The 21,481-nt window shown below is 47.7% G+C and overlaps 1 protein-coding gene across 1 annotated transcript in view; it reads left to right on the top strand.

Moving 5' to 3' along the window:
• TLR4 (toll like receptor 4) overlaps nt 1-21,481 on the top strand; it is a 107,934-nt gene that overhangs the window by 51,423 nt on the left and 35,030 nt on the right. The window lies entirely within an intron of this gene.

The following is a 21,481-nucleotide window of genomic DNA, read 5'->3' as shown; positions in this document are numbered from 1 at the left end:
TGGAACGGCCAGGTGATAGGAACATGACAGAGAGATAGAGTCCCTAATCGTCAGCCTCTCGTCATTAGAAAAGATTCCGTTGAGCGTGTGGCCTGCTCGATGAGTAGCCCCTTTAACCAATTGGGCAAATCCACAGGCTGACATGGCATCAAGCAAGGAGATGTTATCCTTGATGTCGTGCCTCTCTAAATGGAAATTAAAGTCTCCCAGAACCGTGAAATCTTTCCGACCAAAGTAGGGTTCTAGGACGTGGAGCAGCCGTTGCCCAAAATCAGTACGTGGACCAGGAGGGCGATATGCCAAGATTCCATTGAAGAGGGCTCTATGGTCACTTTTTATGGAAAAGAATAGGGCTTGAAAGCTGTCCGTGGGGTCAGGGATAGAGGCAGTGTGGCAGTGAAAGTGATCCCTGTAAAAAATTGCTAGCCCTCCTCCCACCCGGTCCAGTCTATCTTGACGAGCCAAGCAATATCCTTCTGGGACGGCTTCAATAAGATCTGGACCGGAAGAGTCCTTTGTCCAAGTTTCTGTAACAAAAACCAGGGAAGGCTTCCTGTCTGATACGAATTCCCTAAACATGATGTTATTTTTAATAAGCGAGCGGGCATTTAGGAGAATGCAATCTTCCTTCAAAGTCCTAACTCTGGGGGAAGTGGGTTGCTTAGGCATATAACTGGATGGAGGGAAGGTGGAGCTTACCGTATCTGACATCCGGCATCCACACGAAAATCGTCAGGCGAACATGAATGAAAACATGTGAGCCTAGGAGGTTTAAGCTCAAGCAGGGTCTGAATGGGATATGTAAGATACAGGGGGTCAGGGGTATCTAAGCCATACGTACAGCTGCCCAGCCCATCCTCAGCGCGGACGGGCGCAGACGGGCTGGACTCCGGCGTCACTGCGGCGCACACGCAGCGCGCACACGCTGCGCGCCATAATAGACGGTTTAAGTAGGGCTCTAGCAAGTCCACCTGCAAGACCGTCCTATTGCAGGCGTAAATGCAGCAGTAATGAGCCTAAGCAGAGAGATCCTACCTCCTGCCTTCCTTAAATAGTGAGCCCGGAGCAGCCTCCAGCCAGTCCACCTGACTGCTAGTGCGCGGATCAGTGCAGCGCTTCCCCAACACCCACCCAAGATGGCGCCCACCTAATTCTGAAAAGCAAGGGACCGGCCCGCCAAAAATAGCGAAGAGGGTACAATTATCGTGTGGCAATGCGATCCGGGGATAAAACCAGGGGAAAACTGTAGGGAAATGAATTTTAAAATAATCGACAAAACTGGAAATTTAAAAACGCAGGAGCGTCCTAATGCAGGCGTAAATGCAGCAGTAATGAGCCTAAGCAGAGAGATCCTACCTCCTGCCTTCCTTAAATAGTGAGCCCGGAGCAGCCTCTAGCCAGTCCACCTGACTGCTAGTGTGCGGATTAGTGCAGCGCTTCCCCAACACCCACCCAAGATGGCGCCCACCTAATTCTGAAAAGCAAGGGACCGGCCCGCCAAAAATAGCGGTGAGGGTACAATTATCGTGTGGCAATGCGATCCGGGGATAAAACCAGGGGAAAACTGTAGGCAAATGAATTTTAAAATAATCGACAAAACGGGAAATTTAAAAACGCAAGAGCGTCCTAATGCAGGCTTAAATGCAGCAGTAATGAGCCTAAGCAGAGAGATCCTACCTCCTGCCTTCCTTAAATAGTGAGCCCGGAGCAGCCTCTAGCCAGTCCACCTGACTGCTAGAGCGCGGATCAGTGCAGCGCTTCCCCAACACCCACCCAAGATGGCGCCCACCTAATTCTGAAAAGCAAGGGACCGGCCCGCCAAAAATAGCGGTGAGGGTACAATTATTGTGTGGCAATGCGATACGGGGATAAAACCAGGAGAAAACTGTAGGCAAATGAAATTTAAAATAATCGACAAAACAGGAAATTTAAAAACGCAAGAGCGTCCTAATGCAGGCGTAAATGCAGCAGTAATGAGCCTAAGCAGAGGCTAGAACTAGGGCCCTCATGTCCCCCCTGGAGCACACGGCTCCTTAACTAAGTATGCCCAGCAACAGGGGGAGAAGAACGGGTCCCCAAACATGGTGGAGCCATCTGGCTCAGAAAACTCATGGGGGGCGGGGGAGCCATCTCAGCTCCTTAAAAAACCTGGCTCCAAACGTAGGAGCGGCCTGCTGCAGGACGGGGCCACTCGAGTAATAACACAGGCCCGGGAAATCCTTAGAAAAACATCGGGCGGCCCAGTGCCATCCGGGGCCATCCTACATGCCCCCCTCCTTTGCCCAAGTTTCCGTAACAAAAACCAGGGAAGGCTTCCTGTCTGATACGAATTCCCTAAACATGATGTTATTTTTAATAAGCGAGCGGGCATTTAGGAGAATGCAATCTTCCTTCAAAGTCCTAACTCTGGGGGAAGTGGGTTGCTTAGGCATATAACTGGATGGAGGGAAGGTGGAGCTTACCGTATCTGACATCCGGCATCCACACGATAGAGGGCGTAGAAAATCGTCAGGCGAACATGAATGAAAACATGTGAGCCTAGGAGGTTTAAGCTCAAGCAGGGTCTGAATGGCATATGTAAGATACAGGGGGTCAGGGGTATCTAAGCCATACGTACAGCTTTCCAGCCCGTCCTCAGCGCGGACGGGCGCAGACGGGCTGGACTCAGGCGTCACTGCGGCGCACACGCAGCGCGCACACGCTGCGCGCCATAATAGCCGGTTTAAGTAGGGCTCTAGCGAGTCCACCTGCCTGCTAGAGCGCGGATCAGTGCAGCGCTTCCCCAACACCCACCCAAGATGGCGCCCACCTAATTCTGAAAAGCAAGGGACCGGCCCGCCAAAAATAGCGGTGAGGGTGCAATTATTGTGTGGCAATGCGATCCGGGGATAAAACCAGGGGAAAACTGTAGGCAATTGAATTTTAAAATAATCGACAAAACGGGAAATTTAAAAACGCAAGAGCGTCCTAATGCAGGCGTAAATGCAGCAGTAATGAGCCTAAGCAGAGAGATCCTACCTCCTGCCTTCCTTAAATATTGAGCCCGGAGCAGCCTCTAGCCAGTCCACCTGACTGCTAGTGCGCGGATCAGTGCAGAGCTTCCCCAACACCCACCCAAGATGGCGCCCACCTAATTCTGAAAAGCAAGGGACCGGCCCGCCAAAAATAGCGGTGAGGGTACAATTATCGTGTGGCAATGCGATCCGGGGATAAAACCAGGGGAAAACTGTAGGGAAATGAAATTTAAAATAATCGACAAAACGGGAAATTTAAAAACGCAAGAGCGTCCTAATGCAGGCGTAAATGCAGCAGTAATGAGCCTAAGCAGAGGCTAGAACTAGGGCCCTCATGTCCCCCCTGGAGCACACGTCTCCTTAACTAAGTATGCCCAGCAACAGGGGGAGAAGAACGGGTCCCCAAACATGGTGGAGCCATCTGGCTCAGAAAACTCATGGGGGGCGGGGGAGCCATCTCAGCTCCTTAAGAAACCTGGCTCCAAACGTAGGAGCGGCCCGCTGCAAGACGGTACCACTCGAGTAATAACACAGGCCCGGGAAATCCTTAGAAAAACATCGGGCGGCCCAGTGCCATCCGGGGCCATCCTACATGCCCCCACTGTGCCTCAAAGGCACCAACACATGCCCGGAGCCCCCTGCCGGTCTCCACTTACTGGGCTGCTCTCCCCCGGCAAGGCTCCTCTGGGCAGGTGGCAGGACATCCTGTAGCGTTTACCCCAGAGATGAAGAGACCAGAGTAGGGAGTAAACAAGTGTCTTTATTTAAGGTCCGTAACTTCAGACACAACGACCTCAGCCACAGCTCGCTGTCACAACAGGTGACAGCCGCATTTGCTGCCGCGGCGTTCGCCTTAGAATCCTGGTCGCTGTGACATTCTAAATGATGTCACCGCGAGCAGTACCATCCTCGCAGTTCATAATGTGGGGGGGACGAGTGTGTGGAAGATACCACACATCCCCCTTCCCTACGAACAAAAGAACATCAAAAGAACAGGGTATGCAGCAAAAAGTTACATCATCACATATTGCTCCAAATGTCTTAGTGGCCTAGTCACTCTCCGGCTTGTTCTGCCAATCGGGTGAGGGATCGTCCCGTGTACCCTGGGAGGGGGTTCCTTGGCCACCCATGACTTGTTTTCACTCCCTCCCTCCACACTGCTATCCTGCTCAGGAGGACGATACTTCACCACTCTTCCCAGGTTCCAGATCTTTCCTTCCTGGGTTTTTACAGCATTTCTGATCAATTTTACTATCTTTGTGGGCCTGCTGTATTCTGACCAACTCGCCTTGCCAGTGGGTGTTCTGATTTTAATATCATCCCCTACTTTGAACCCAGCCTCTTGTGTGGAGTGCAGTCTATCAAACCTTTCTTTCCTCTCTGCCATGGCTATGGTCTGTCTCACTAGCCCCCTCGATTCCTTAGAGTGGTCTGACCATCCCTTGTGCCACCCCATCCAACCTGGAGATAGTTTTGTGTTAGGTACCCTCGTTCTGAGCAACTCAAAAGGGGTGACGCCCGTCGTCTGGTGTGGCATGAGGCTATAAGCTTCCAACCGTCTCCACACTTCTTCCTTCCAATTCAGGCCGCTGGTTTTTGCCAACTGGATGCTCTCCTTGAGAGTCTTGTTGAACCTCTGGACCATTCCATTGGTCTTAGGGTGGTACAGGGCGTAACGTATGTGTTTGATTCCCCGCTCTTCAAGGAAGTCTTTCATTTCGATTGAGCACAGTTGAACCCCATTGTCTGTGAGTAGACTTCTTGGTAGCTCCTCTCTGATCAACAGTTCTTGAAGGAACTCAATGACCGTCTTCGTTGTGATTTCACTTACAATCTTCAACTCCGGCCACCTCGAGTATAGGTCCATAAGCACCAAGATGTAGGGTGTGCGCACCTCTCCCGTCAGTGGGCCTACAATGTCTAACGCCACCTCCTCCCACGGCCCTGACGGGGGTGGCCTGCACACCATGGGCGGCATCTGTTGTCTCAACACTTTGTCGCTACACTGCATGGGATACAGTCTCTAACTTTTCTCTCGATTGCATGGTCCATGCGTGGCCACCAGTAGTCTTCTCTCAGCCTTTGTTTGGTCTTGGTGATGCCCAGGTGACCGTCATGAGCTATATCCACAAGATCTTCTCTCACCGCTGTGGGTTGGGACCAACCTTGTTCCTCTGAACAAACAATCGTCGACCACTGATAATTCGTCTTTGACAATCCAGAACGGCCGTAGGGCTTCGTCCCCTTTATCTTCATGTCTCCACTTGCTCTGTACTCTCCCGCACACCTTGAGAATGATCTCATCTGTCCTGAGCGCTTCTTTCCATGGTTCTTCACCTATGGCTCTCTGGATTATCGCGCATACGTTTTCAGTCTGGTAATCCTCCTTCTCTTCCTCCTCTATTCCTTCTGTCTTGTCTCCATCTCTCTCCGTCACTAGGCGCGACAGGCAGTCTGCAGCAAGATTCCTGGTTCCAGGGACATATTTGACCTTGAACGTGTACTCTTGGAGACCTACAACCCATCGCCTGATCCTGCTAGAGATCACATACAGGCCCTTCTTTCCGAACACCTCTACCAATGGTTTGTGGTCCGTCCGAAGAATGAATCTTGTTCCCCATATGAAGTCCCAGAATGTGCTTACTGCCCAGAACACCGCCAAGGCTTCTTTTTCGATCCCGGAATAGTTGCTCTCTGACTTCTGTAGTGATCTCGACGAGAATGCTATTGTTTCTTCCCCGCTTGCTCCTACCTGAGTGAGGACCGCTCCTAGCCCCTTAGCACTAGCGTTGGTGGTGACTATGGTCACCCGATTGTGTATGAATGACTTGAGGTTGGGAGCCTCTGCGAGTGCTCTCTTCACATCCTCAAACTCTTTTTGGCACCCTCACTCCAGCTGAATGTTGTATCCTTTTTTAGCAATTGACATATTGCAAATGTGCTTCCAGCGAAGTTCTGCACGAATTTGCTGTAGAATTCCAGCATTCCCATGAATGACTTAATTTCGTCTTTGCTCTTTGGTGGCATCAAATTCGTTATGGCGTTTTCAAGTTCTTTCTTTGGACGGATTCCTTCTGCTGTCACTTCGTGCCCCCAAAAAATCAAGTTCCTGGCAGGCAAACCTGCACTTCTCTCTTCTCACCGTCAGACCTTGTGACCTAAACCTGGCCAGCACTTGTCTCAACCTCTTGTTGTGTTCCTCATTGTTTTTTGGGAATACCAGTACATCATCCTGGTAGCACATTACCCCTGGGATCTCTCTCAAAATGTTGCACATGAGTCGTTGGAACACTGCTGCGGCCGATACCAAGCCGAAGGGCATCCTCTTAACCACTTGGACGCTAAGAGAATTCAGCTCTTTTAATGAGATTTCCATTGAAATTAATGGGCAGTGCATGACAAGTTACCCTTGTCATTAGCATCCAAGTGGTTAAACTTGAACGCACCCATGGGCGTCACGAACGCCGTGAGCTCATCTGAGTGATGTTGGGCAGAGGGAATCTTTCGACCACGACCTCTTTGTTCAAGGACCTGAGGTCAATGCACAAACGAACCGACCCATCCTTTTTCTGAGCTGCTACAATTGACGCCAACCATTCCGTGGCCTCCACATGTTCGATGACTCCAGCTTTGCACAGTTTCTCAAGTTAAATCTTCACTGCTTCCTGTATTGCTATCAGTAGTTTCCTTACTTTGCTATAACAGGTGTCGCTTTTTCCTTTAGTTTGATCTTGTGGCAGTAATTCTTTAAGCATCCTAGTTCTTCTCTGAAAACTTCCTTGAACTCTGTGACAATATCCTCCCTCGTTTTTTGCACTTCTTGTATTAGGATTTGAGGATCTTTGTTGGGATTTAGATAGACCCCTAATTCTTTCTGTGCCTGCCAGCCCAGGATGTTGTCACCCACTGTAGATACAAAGATTTTGACACAGTTGCTCTATCCTTGTACTCTACTGTGTCCCAGAGGTAACCCTTCATGGAAATAGGACGACCTGCATAGCCCCCAGGCCTTACATCTAAGCATGGTCGAATTTTGCGAATCTGGCGTTCGCGAATTTTGCGAATTTGCGAACTCGCAATCCGCAAAATCCGGGAATTCTCACAAATTTGCGAATTTGTTTTATTTTTTGTGTTCGCAAGGGTTTCTGCCAGTTCGTGAGGATTTGGTACCAGTTCGCAATTGCGAACTTACTTGTCGACTCGCAACGGTCGCGACTATGTTGTTTCTACGTCTGGTTCATCACAGGTTCCCAGCACCCTCTGTTTCACCACTGCCACCCTCTGTTTCACCCATGCCACCCTCTGTTACATCAATGCCACCCTCTGGTTCATCATCACTGTAGATTATGGGGGAGAAAAGCAGGCACACCTGCCCTGCTTCAACTGACATGAATTAATTTGGGGTTAGTTTATTAATGTGTCACTGTTTTAAAATTCCAGGTCTGGCACCTGCTTCCTTATCAGTAATTTGCTTTCTGTTGCAGTGCAATTTTTTTTTCCAGGACCTTTGTGGCCTACTTGTAGCTATTCTATGAGCCTGCTGTGAGGGTCAGAGCAGGGTCATACAATTGTTGTAACTAGCAACTGAACTCTGGAGGGGCCCCAGTCAGGAAGCACTCCAGGGAATGGTTACTAATGATGAGTTTGAACTCTTGCACCTGCGATGTGCGTTCAGTTTTGCAAAACTCTTTTTTTCTGCAATTTCGCGAGATTCGCGGGGCGCGAACACGCGCGAGATCGGATTCGGAAGCCGCGAATTCGTCCGAATATGCGATTTGTTTTTTTGCGGCGTGTCAGTTCGCAAGGTTTTGTGCGTTTTCGCGAGCCGCTTGTAGCGCAAGGCGCAAAGTTACCCTCGTGGTCGTTCAAGGGCGCGGCCATCTTGTTTGCATGACGTATTTCCATAGATTATTCTTATTAGTCTGTCTGTGTAGCTAACTAAGATTGCACATTTGGCAATTCCATTGGACTCCCATTCTAGTCAGCAATAGCTCTATGCACTAAGTGCAGTCCTCTGGGATTGTCCATAATGTCTTTTCAAGTCTCCTAAATGTTTATGCTTTGACAATTGCCAACAATTAAAAGGTGAATGACCACCAAGAAAGAATAAGATACTACTTTACTTTTGGTTTGGATAGTAGGACAATCCATTCTACTACTGTTGCAGGGACAAATCTGCACAAACAGAACTATGGACACTAAATAATGCATTGCATAGCTTATCAATTATAATAGGTGCTGTTAGACTTTCCACATACCTCAGTGATAACAGACTTTGTAGTTGAACCCCCAATCTCCTTACTGACTAGATAGGGTGGCAGAGTCATTTAGCTCCCAAAGTCACCGATGATTGATCCCCAATGATGTCAGAGGCACGGACTCATGCTTGCAAAAATTCTAAAACCTTTAGCTCATCCACTCTAGTCTGGAGGACCAAAAACCACAGAGTCTATTTAAGTTTAAAAGCTTTATTAAAAGTAAACACATTTATTAAAATCAGGTTTGTCATAAAAGTAAACGTTTAACTGAAAATGGAAAAGTGCTTAGTGCTGACGATTAATTGGACACATTTCTTGTGGTCGAGCCGAGCTCTCACCTGGTTTGAACTTGATCCTGCTCGTGTTCTTAGAAGTCAAGCTTCTGTCTGTTAGGAGAAAAAGTGGTGCGTGTTAAAAATAAAAAGCAAGCATTCATCAGTTGTGCCAAAAAGTGCAGCAAGACAACAGCCTTATTTAATTTTTAATTAATTAATTGCAGGTTTATATAGCGCTAGGATTGACTCCCGGAGGAGTATCTCCGCGCTTCGACCGCTGCGAAACCCTTCCTGGCTTCCCTGAGAGATGGTCCCTTAGTGGGTATCTCCAGGGTGAGACCAGGCATCCCCGGCGGTCTGGTGGGGCCGTTAGTGAAGATGAGGCAAGCTAATGCCCAGAGTTGCCGAGTGTGATCGCTGATCAGAGTGGGCACCGAGGCGAGAGAATTATCGAGTCCGCTGACCCTGGTCCAGAAACCTGCCGCGTCGGGAATCGAACCCTGGTCCCGGGCTGTCCTCTGCTCTCGGGTCTGCCGCCTCTAACCAGTGAGCCACACTACTTCACTTCCCTGGAAAAAGGGACATTTTTACTTTAGAGTAGACAGTCACAAATTATTACATTGTATTTTGTTTTTTTTCACATTTCTTTCTTCCTCCTAGACCAAATATTATATAGTAGTGAGTGGTGTATTCTAACATTATTAAATGTACTTTGTAGGTGGAACATCTGGAGGCGGGGCTAGCGCGGAGGTGGTGGCATTGGATGAGGGGAACAACTCTGGGTAGGAGGCGGTGGAAGTGCCGGACAATCCTGTGAGGGATAACACGGTGGTGGCGGGCAGAGGTAAGCTATATTTTCCTTACTTATTGAGATTGAAGACTGCAGAGTGTGCTTTCTGCACGGGTGTATTATAAATCAACCAGGTAGTAGCCTCCTCTAAATGTACTTCGACTTAGCTGTGAAGTTTTTGGCGAGAAGAATCCCAATCAGATCTGAGATGAACTTGATGGATGGGATGAACAAAAAGCGAAAGAAGGGTGTAAGTAAGTGTGGAAGGAGGAGAAATGTAATGATGACTGTCAAAGAAGAATGATATGTGTTTGCTTGGTCCCCGAGGTGGCTGGGAAGGAAAGAATATGGTATGGTGCAATGGCTGGGTGAATGATGAAGCAAGGATGGGTGGAAGGAGAACAGCCTGGGTGGGTGAAACAGAAACTGTATGTGTGCATATACTTTGAATGGATGGATGCCTGGATCATGGTACTATCTGACTCTTAGATAGCATATGTGTATCTAGAGAGAGTAGACGGTCACTGGATGAACTAAGTGTTACTTTGAAGAGCATGTAACACCGCACCCGCACGTCCGTTCCAGTGTAGGAAAGGCAAGGAAAAGAAGTTGTAATTTTGTCCAAATACTACCATGAATAGTAGCAGTAGTTTGTATTGCAACTGCAAGCACAGCATATATCCGGTTATTACGGTGGACACTCCCTACCTCTCTTAATAATTTTAGTTTAGTAGTAGTACGTCATTCATGTGTGGGTGTATCACTGTTCACTCAATAATAAGCAAAGCACCTAAAGTCATCCGATATGTCATCAAATACATCCCATGTGAAGTGATAGATAATCAGATTATTTAGCTTCTTCATTTTCCTTTTCTAATACTCATTTGCACTATAGGGTGAAAGCTAAATTAATTAAGCAGTAGCCCTTTTAACAGAGTATTCTCAGTGCCACCCGTAATAGAAAAGTTAGAGCTTCACCACCTGCATGTACTGGACCGGTACAGTAAAGCAAGTCTGTCTCACTCATCATGGTGTGCGTCTGTTTTTCTCGGGTGCAAGTTCACTGCGCTGGCATTATGCCGGCTTGCATAAGATAACGTACCAATTTTCCTAAACAAGAGAGAAGAAGAATAAGACTGGTGTACTGTTATAGTCGACTGTAATGGAAGTCCACAGTGCTCGTAGAATTTGTTCCTTAAACTCCCACTAATGTTAGAGCAAGGATGAAGAAGTCGGAGGTTACATAGATACTGTCCTCAATAGTTATGTACTGTGCTTTCAATTTGCTACTTGTACTGTGACACAACTTTCTGCTCAATCATTTTGTGTTAATCTTAAGGAGCATTGGTTACAGACTATGTCTTTCTTTCTTCATATAGTTGCTCCTTCCAAATCAAAGAGACCATCAAGGAGGAGGGAGCTGGCTCGAATGGCCCGGCAACGGAGGCTGGATGCCACTGTCGCTGTATATCGGCGGCTGGTGGCCCTGGAGGAGGAGGAGACGCAGTCTGGTACAACAACACCGTCCACTGGGACAGCTGCATCCTCCTCCGTGCGGGCTGCCAGCCAGCGCAGTGCTCCAGCGGTACGGAGCCAGGCTACCAAAGCCAAACGCCACCGCCGAGCAGCAAAGACAGCAGCTGCCCCCCACAGGATTTGCAAGGCACGCCAGCGCCGCTTATGCCTCAGAGTGTCCTACCTGGAGCAGGAGGTCCTAAGCTATAGGAACTTGGTGGAGGGCCTACGCTTCGACCATGCCACCCTCCGCAAGGAGCATGATGCCCTGGCCGCTAAAGTCAACAGCACCCTGCCGTAGTGTCCCTTGCCCCTTTTTTAGAGACTTTTGGGGGGGTGGGAATTGGCAGTTGGGTTTTTTTGGGACTTTTGAAGGACAATCGTTGGGGTTAGGGAGGGTCTTGCAGGAGATTATTTTGTTAGGGCTATAACAATATACTTTTTGAAACTTTATCTGACCATACCTGTTTTTTACTGCTTTTGAGTCTGGTGGGTGGGGGTTTAACAGTAAGTTTGTTTTCCTGAATAGTCCTAGGACTTTAGTAGTACTACTGTCAATCTCTCGTCTCTCCTAATACTCCATTATACTACCTCCAACCAAACGCTTATCTTACCTGTAATTTGTGTTTGAAAGTAGGGCTAGGCCCAGGGCTGGCTCCACGGGAAATGGCGATTAAGGTTGGCAATCCAGGGCGGATGAAATTTCCTCCTCATTGCGGTGGTACTAGTGGTGTGACACAGTGGCAGTTGCATGCCTATGGAAAAAAAGAAAATTAAACCTGGTGTGTCCTTACTGTAGCATTACAAAGGTACGATAGAGAATATAGCAGGTGACAGTACACTAGAACAGTGCCACAATGTAGCCTAACAAATGGTAAAGTATTGATAGTATAACTTGTACTTGTGTTGGATTTTTGACATTGGCTACTACTACAAGAAATAGTACTGAAGCTGAGTAAGTCTAGAATATATCCTCGGATTCCTTCACCAGCCTGTTGCTATGATCTTATCCTCCCCAGCAAGTGTGTGGAATTATTGATGTCATTTAGTCACACATCAAGCAAAACCACACAGCCCGGGGGAAGAGGGTTAGGGTTTGTAAAATGGATGGGAATGGGGGTTTCTTTTTGGGTAGGTTTTGTTGAGAGAAAAAAAAAAGCACAGCATGGACAAACAATAATTGAACATAAAGAAATTTTTGGGTACAAAGCTAACCATAAATCTTTTACGTGAAATAAAGGAAGTGCATGCACTACTGAATGCATTGCTACTGAAAAGTAAGTAGTACTTTCGACAACCGTGAATGACAGAATGCGACAGTACAGGGCTACATTAAATTAGGTTTAAAAAACAGCTGAAGTAAAACCTATGGAATGGCTGTAGGGATCAATTTAGAAGTAGAGAGAGATCCAAGAAATGCAGTCACACTCATAGAAGAAAACAATGGATACTGTATCTGTATGTTGTTGTAGTTGTCCTGTTGAATTTGGTAAGTAAGTTGCATGCAGCAAACAATTTGTCTTTTTAGCGGCACTCCTCCATTCCAGCTGATGCTTCGTCCATCAATGTTGGTGACCAGAAGACACCCTGTCCACTGCCTGCCTGGCGGATGCTGAATTGCGGCTCGCTAATGTGAAGCCTGACTCCATCCTTTTTTACCCATTGCACAGACTGAAACACGGCCTGTAATTATTGAACGAAAAACAGGAAATGATATAATATTACAACACCACTGATAAATAAATATAAGGTATGTACGCTGTGTAGTGCAAAAAGTGACACTTTGATTTTCCTAATAAACAGTACAATATTTTTGAAAGTGCGTACTCTGTCTGAGTCACCTTTTGAAGGATAAATAAGTATGGGCAAATTAATTTAGCGGATCTTTCCCCTCAAGCTAGGTGTACTGTACACTGTGTTTTAGAACAAAATTAGACCTTCCCAGCAGTGCTCCCACCCAGACCCTTACTAAAGCCAGTCACAAAAATGTAGAAGACCCCCAATCAGATCTCAAAAAACGAGGCCTAGCAGAAAACTGGTGACAAAACGTACTTTGAAAGTAAAAGTAGGCCCAAATACCCCCTTACCCACCGTGGATTGTATTCAAACCACTTGCAAGCAAGCAAAAGTATCCATAGCAGCATCGCTCCAAGACTCGAAAACCCCCCCACCCAAACACATGCAATAGAAATACTGCTAACCCTAACGAGCCCTAAGTTAAGAATGGTGGCAAAGGCTTTCTTTAACTATGCCAAATCCCCCCTTTCCCACCATGGATTTTCTTCAAATGACTTGCAACCAAAATTACACATTGTCACGAGTGCTCTAAGACCCCAGAGCTCAGTTGCAAAAATCTAGAACACCCCGAAACACATGCAATCCTGCTGCTAGGGCTAACCCTAACAAACCCTAAGTTACAAAAAGTGCCAAAAGGCTTTTCCTTATGGATTTTGTCCCAACCACTTCTATCCGGTATTAGACCTTCCAAGGAATGCCACAAGACCGGCCAACCCACCCGCCAAAAAGCACAACACCCCCAAACAGGCAAAAAGGAAAATCTGATACTTACAATATTTCTCGGCCTTCGGTCCAAACGCGCTGTGCAGCTAGGCCATAACTCCCGTTTTCCACCACGGATTTCCTGAAAAGCAAATGCAATCAAGATTAGACTGTCCCAGCAGTGCTCCCAGACCCCAAAACTCACCCACAAACACCCGGAACTCCCCCAAAGAGCACCTCAAAGGCAAGCAAGTCAGCAAAAACACAAAAAAATTCCGCCTCCGATTTGGTCCAAACCACTTTTATCCGGTATTAGAGCTTCCCAGCAATGGCCCCAGAGCCGTCAACCCAGGAGAAAACTAGTAGAAGACCCCCAAACAGCCAAAAAGCAAAAGTACAAAAATGGGGACTTAGTCATTTTCTTGCAGATTTCCCAAATCACTCCGCGCGCGCTCTGCAGCTAGGCCCTAACTCCCCTCTGCCACCATGGATTTGCTTCAAACCTCTTGCAAACTAAAGTATCCATAGCCAGCAGTGCTTCCAGACCCCGAAACCCACCCACAAACACCAGGAAGCCCCCCAAACAGGCCCCCGAAAACTCTACATTGAGCAAAATGTCAGAAATAGCAAAAAAAAATCAGCGTGGATTTTGTCCCAATGACTTCTATCTGGTATTAGACCTTCCCAGGAATGCCCCAAGACCCGCCAACCCACCCGCCAAAAAGCACAACACCCCCAAACAGCCAAAAAGGAAAATCTCATACTTACAATATTTCTCGGCCTTCGGTCCAAACGCGCTGTGCAGCTAGGCCATAACTCCTGTTTTCCACCACGGATTTCCTGAAAAGCAAATGCAATCAAGATTAGATTGTCCCAGCAGTGCTCCCAGACCCCAAAACTCACCCACAAAGACCCGGAACCCCCCAAAGAGCACCTCAAGGGCAAGCAAGTCAGCAAAAACACAAAAACATTTCCGCCTCCGATTTGCTCCAAACCACTTTTATCCGGTATTAGAGATTCCCAACAATGGCCCCAGAGCCGTCAACCCAGGAGAAAACTAGTAGAAGACCCCCAAACAGCCAAAAAGCAAAAGTACAAAAATGGGGACTTAGTCATTTTCTTGCCAATTTCCCAAATCACTCCGCGCGCGCTCTGCAGCTAGGCCCTAACTCCCCTCTGCCACCTCGGATTTGCTTCAAACCTCTTGCAAACTAAAGTATCCATAGCCAGCAGTGCTCCCAGACCCCGAAACCCACCCACAAACACCAGGAAGCCCCCCAAACAGGCCCCCGAAAACGCTACATTGAGCAAAATGTCAGAAATAGCAAAAAAAAAATCTGCGTGGATTTTGTCCCAACCACTTCTATCCGGTATTAGACCTTCCCAGGAATTCCCCAAGACCCGCCAACCCACCCGCCAAAAAGCACAACACCCCCAAACAGCCAAAAAGGAAAATCTCATACTTACAATATTTCTCGGCCTTCGGTCCAAACAAGCTGTGCAGCTAGGCCATAACCCGCAAAGAAGTAGAACACCCCCACAAGTGCTGAGTCTTTCTTCATTGGGCGTAATCCAGCCCTCTGCTTTGATGGAAATAGGAGTCTGGAGGAGGAGGAGGAGGATAGAGGAGCATGTTCTTCTGAACTTGTGAACCTGAGGAATGCAGACTGCGGCACCTTTAAATCAATAAGCAAACAAGTGAAGACAGTTCTGCTGATGGGCTTGTTTTTGTGATTAGGTGATTAAAGTTTGAAATATATTAACTGTGCACAACAAAGAAAGACAGACACACAGGAATAAAAGTGAATAAGGACGAAAAAGAAAGTTATTGATTCATAGTCTCATTTTCAGGGCTCGGTGTCAGGGTCCAGGAATAAGAATAAGGTTTTGTCATCATACTCTGCGAATTCAGGCAGGGTGAGCTCAGTGTCACCTAACAGAGAAGAAATTCCCTCATCTACGTTGCTGTCCACCTCGTCTTCATCCGGCGTGCTTTCTCGTACTTTGTAATCTGGTGGTATGAGGTGCCGATTCATCTTGATCATTGTTAACCTCTCAACATTTTTGGGCGAGAGGCGGCTCCGTTTGGGAGTTACAATGCCACCAGCAGCACTGAAAACACGTTCAGAAGACACGCTTGCGAGTGGGCAGAACAAGTAGTTTAAAGCCAGGTTGGAGAGCTGTGGCCACAATTCTTTTTTCCCATGCCAATACGACAATGGGTCAGCATTAACATAGACCTCTGTTGAGTCATTCAGATAGTCCTGCACCATCGACTCTAGGTCCTCCTCCAAGGTTCCTCCACTTTGCTTAGCTGTTGCTGTGACCTTTTGAGAACCAAACCCAAGCAGAGCTAGCCAATCCTCTTCAGCCTCCAATGTTACTGTTGTGTCTGGTGCAGATGATCTGGTTGCCGGTGTCTTTAACGGCTGAGAGGTCACTTATGCCACAGCCACAGGTGCAGAAGAAGATTGTTTTGACTGGGGATGGCCTGCTGATGCTTATGTACTGCCTTTTCCTTCAATGAGCTGCCGTTCTCTTTCAAACCTCTTGGCTGACAAGACTTTGCCAACGTTTTTACTTTGTAACATCTTCATCAGCAAAAGGAAAGAATGCTCGGCCTGCCAGCGCCTTTTTGTAGCGTGGATCCAGAATAGTAGCACAAATGTAATGCTGTTCTGAGTGGATCATTTTAAGACATTCATCACCTTGTAGGCGCTCTAATAATTTCTCTGCCAAAACAAAAGGGTCTTGGTTTTTTTAATTTTTTTGAAACACAGAAGACACCGCCTTCAGTTGGTGCTCCAGCATGTACAACAATGGGATAGCTTTTCCCAAATTACAGTCCACCTTGCTGACTGCACGCGTGAAGACCTCAAAAGGACGAAGCATGTCTGTCAGGCTTTTAACTATTTCCCATTGCGCTGCATCCATCCTCAGGTCCTTGTGAGCTGTACCCTGTTTTAAGAAATAGTGATCGAGTACCGTATACTGCTCATACAGACGCTCAAGCATGTAGAAGGTTGAGTTCCAACGTGTTGTCACCTCCTGGATGAGTGCTTTCACTGGCATTCGACGTTCATGTAGCAGGCTCCTCAGATGCTTCCGGGCCTTAAAAGAATGGCTGAAATGGTTGCACATTTTTCGGCAGGTATACACTACCTCGTACGCTGGACTGTCTTTATCACTCAAGAATTTCTTTAACAACCAGGTTTATACAGTGCGCCAAACACGGCACTCTGAAATAGTGACCCAGCTCCATGGCCTTAACTACATTGGCGCCATTATCCGTGGAAACATAACCACCCTGGCGTTTCTTTGGAGATAGCCAGTGAAGGACCTTTGTGTTAAACTCATCCAAAATGTTTTGTGCTGTGTGACGTTTCTCCAAGCCAAACATGGCTAGTGTTGCATGTTTCCGAGCAGCTTTAAAAACTTGGTCCGGGTCAAAACCTGCGTTTAGCTTTGCTTTAACCCCTGAAAAAGAGACCCAGTGTGCAGTGATGCACATGTAATCAGCGCCTGCGCCACTGGTCCACATGTCTGTTGTCAGATGTATAGTGTGAACAGCACTCTTCTGCAAAGCTGCCCCAATCACCTCCAGCACATCTTCATGTAGTGCTGGAACTCTAGCAAAATAGAACCGGCTAGGAACCTTCCATTTAGGGCAGAGCGCTGCCACTAATTCTAGAAAACCAACCCCTTATACAAAAGAAAAAGGGAGAAGGTCCAGAGCTAGTATTTTAGCCAGCTTAGTATTATACAGACGCGTCAGTGGGTGGTTGCGTTCATATTGCGCTTCTGTAAACAACATCTTTTTAATGTTGCCCTGGACCAAGCATGTACGGGATGATGATGATGATTTCTTCGACCCAGTTACGCTCGCTGATGAACTTTTTCGCATTGGTGTTTCACTCTCTCCCACACTCTTAGTGTGGCTCACATGGGGTGTGCTGCTGACAGGGGTACTGGGTGTAAGTGAAGTGTTTGAAAAGTCTTCTTCCTCCTTGTCATCATCAGATGAAACATCAACGTTTTCATTACGTGCAATTCGGGCTTCCTTGATCACCTGTAGGTGCGCAAACCATTTGACAGCGTGCTTTCTTTGCAGATGACCTCTCTGGCCTCCGGTACCAAAGTTGGAACCAAACTTACCACGACTAACTGCCAACTTACAAATGCTACAAATGGCGAGGTTTTCCTTTTTCGGGCAAACACTAAAGAAGTCCCAAACTGCGGACTTGAAATGTCTTTGGGGGCCGGAGGAGGCGGCGATACTGGTGGTGGTGGTCCTGCTGCTAATGCCAGATGAAGTGGAGGATGTGGATTGCCGAACTTCAGTACGTTTTGCACTTTCACCACCACTAATTGAGGTCGAGGTGGATGGAGGTCCCTTCTGGCGAGTAAGAAATATGGAAGCGGTAGGTGTTGGTGTACTAGTTAACTCCAATGATTGTGGTGTTTCTTCCATTGCCTCCTCGTCGACAACATCATCACGCTCAGCAGCTTCTCGGGCTAGGGTCAAAATGTCTTTTTGCTGCATGCCCGCTGGGGCTGCAGTGACCTTTATGATGACTGTGTCGTCGTCGTGAGAGTCTTCATCAGCAGGAGTATCCGCCATTTCTTGTTGGGCCTCATCACACTCCATAACTATGAGTCTTTCGACGACCTTCCTTTTACGCTTAACTACCTTTGTCAGATCATGGTGTGCCTCACTCTCAGACGGCAGTGATGGTTCCCAATTTAGATCCGTATCATCAGAAGGAGGTGTGCTTGAAGAAGATGTAGACCTCACCCTTGATCTCTTCCTTCCTAGGGGTGTGGAAGACAATGAATGATCATCAGGAGGAGTGGCTTCCTCAAATGATACATCGCCTTGATTGTCGATTTCCTGATGTGCCCCTACTTTGGGAGGAACAACTATTGTGGGCACTTGTGACCCTCCATGCACCTCTGCTTGCGCATCTCCTTGCGCTGCCTCTCCTTCCACATGTACTTGGGCTTGTACTTGCACATGTGGTTGTTGTTGCGGCTGTGGTTGTTCAACACTCGTCAGATGAGCTACAACAACCTGTGTTGATTCAGGGACATTGCTGCTACTTTCTTGAGATGAGCCAACACCACTGGTCGATGGTGATTGAACAACTAGACTAAGTGCCTCTGCAGCACTCAAGGGCTTGGACTTAAGTTGGCGTGGTGGTGGTGTTGGCACTGAGCCCAATGGAGCGGGGGTGCTGCTCCCAGCTTGGTCCCCAGCAGATCCCGCTGCTGCTGCAGGCGTACTTTTTTTTTACTCCCAAAAAACATGGTGGGCGGCACACCAGTCTCCTTGGTAACTTGCTTCTTCTGCTCCTTACTGGCAACTTTCTTGCTAGAGGAGCTACGGGGAACTTTTTTGGGGGCCATCTTCTTCAGAGCAGGTCAGAACAGCAGGCCGCAGTTGCACGAGTTGCAGAGTTGTCTGTTGCCTGTAGCAGCACTCAAAATGGCCCCCACCCACATGGCCTGTCCCCATGAACACCCAAAAAAATAAAAAAACACAGAAAAATCAACACAATCCCATGCCATCCAGGCCCCCCATGATGTTTAAATTCAAGACACTCCACAGAAAGACTAGGCACATGCACCACTCACTATCCCTGGTGAAAAGGCCACAACAACAGCCCAAAAAAACGAAAATCACAGAAAAATCAGCACAATCCCAAGCCCTCCATGATGTTTAAATTCAAGACACCCCACAGAAAGACTAGGCCTATGCACCACTCAGTACCCCTGGGCAAAAAGGTTGAAAGCTAGGCAAAATGGTTGCAGACCTAAGAACACTGCCTGCATTCAAAATGGCCCCCTCCCTCCCAGCACATGGCCAGGGCCTGTAGCAGCACTCAAAATGGCCCCCACCCACATGGCCTGTCCCCATGAACACCCCAAAAAATCGAAAAACATAGAAAAATCAACACAATCCCATGCCATCCAGGCCCTCCATGATGTTTAAATTCAAGACACCCCACAGAAAGACTAGGCACATGCACCACTCACTATCCCTGGTGAAAAGGCCACAACAACAGCCCAAAAAAACGAAAGTCACAGAAAAATCAGCACAATCCCAAGCCCTCCGTGATGTTTAAATTCAAGACACCCCACAGAAAGACTAGGCCTATGCACCACTCATTACCCCTGGGCATAATGGTTGAAAGCTAGGCAAAATGGTTGCAGACCCTAAGAACACTGCCTGCATTCAAAATGGCCCCCTCCCTCCCAGCACATGGCCAGGGCCTGTAGCAGCACTCAAAATGGCCCCCAGCCACATGGCCTGTCCCCATTAACACCCCAAAAAATCGAAAAACACAGAAAAATCAGCACAATCCCATGCCATCCAGGCCCTCCATGATGTTTAAATTCAAGACACCCCACAGAAAGACTAGGCACATGCACCACTCACTACCCCTGGTGAAAAGGCCACAACAACAGCCCAAAAAAACGAAAATCACAGAAAAATTAGCACAATCCCAAGCCCTCCATGATGTTTAAATTCAAGACACCCCACAGAAAGACTAGGCCTATGCACCACTCAGTACCCCTGGGCATAAAGGTTGAAATCTAGGCAAAATGGTTGCAGACCTGAGAACACTGCCTGCATTCAAAATGGCCCCCTCCCTCCCAGCACATGGCCAGGGCCTGTAGCAGCACTCAAAATGGCCCCCAGCCACATGGCCTGTCTCCATGAACACCCCAAAAAATCGAAAAACACTGAAAAATCAGCACAATCCCATGCCATCCAGGCCCTCCATGATGTTTAAATTCAGGACACCCCACAGAAAGACTAGGCCTATGCACCACTCAGTACCCCTGGGCATAAAGGTTGAAAGCTAGGCAAAATGGTTGCAGACCTAAGAACACTGCCTGCATTCAAAATGGCCCCCTCCCTACCAGCACATGGCCAGGGCCTGTAGCAGCACTCAAAATGCCCCCCAGCCACATGGCCTGTCCCCATGAACACCCCAAAAAATCGAAAAACACAGAAAAATCAGCACAATCCCATGCCATCCAGGCCCTCCATGATGTTTAAATTCAAGACACCCCACAGAAAGACTAGGCACATGCACCACTCACTACCCCTGGTGAAAAGGCCACAACAACTGCCCAAAAAAACGAAAATCCTTGAAAAATCAGCACAATCCCAAGCCCTCCATGATGTTTAAATTCAAGACACCCCACAGAAAGACTAGGCCTATGCACCACTCAGTACCCCTGGGCATAAAGGTTGAAAGCTAGGCAAAATGGTTGCAGACCTAAGAACACTGCCTGCATTCAAAATGGCCCCCTCCCTCCCAGCACATGGCCAGGGCCTGTAGCAGCACTCAAAATGGCCCCCAGCCACATGGCCTGTCCCCATGAACACCCCAATAATCGAAAATCACAGAAAAATCAGCACAATCCCAAGCCATCCAGGCCCTCCATGATGTTTTTATTAAAGAGACCCCACAGAAAGACTCAGTCCACGCACCACTGAGTACCCCTGGTCAAAAGGCCCCACTAACAGCCCAACAATCGAAAATTACAAAATTGTAGTTGCAGCAACTGTAATGCCCCAAACAAACTTACTTGTGAAATTTCTAATCCAAAAGTGATCCAAAGAAAGTCAAAAAGGGCTCAAATCCAAATATCCAGCAGCATCCACAAAAAGTAATCCTTCCAGCTCCAGGTCCAAATGAAAAGTGACCAGGAGATGGACAAAGCACTGGGAGGAGCCTGCTGGACAGGAACAGGAAGTTGGAGACTGTGGGGCACTTCCTTCCTCCCACCCCCCCACCCCCAAAAATGGACTCCTTGCAAAAAAAAGTGCAGGCAAATGAAAACTTGAGGAGTTATTCTGATAAAAATCATCATTTTCAGAATGTTGATGCTGCTTGCTGGTGGATTTCTTGTGCAGAATTGCAAATTTTGTATTTTCGCGAGTGCGAAATTGTTGCTGCCCGCCGCATGTACGGATTCGCGATTGCGAACTCTCGCGATACGTGATCTTGGCGTACTCGCATTGACAAACTCTCGCTGTGCAAGGTGGCGAGCGCGATGACGTAATCGCGGTCGCCAAACTCCCGCGGGATCTCGCAGCAAGATCCAAAATGGCGC

Source organism: Lissotriton vulgaris, chromosome 5 (genome assembly GCF_964263255.1).
Source record: "Lissotriton vulgaris chromosome 5, aLisVul1.2, whole genome shotgun sequence".
NCBI classification, from domain to species: Eukaryota; Metazoa; Chordata; class Amphibia; order Caudata; family Salamandridae; genus Lissotriton; species Lissotriton vulgaris.
This window is presented reverse-complemented; position numbering and strand designations above follow the sequence as displayed.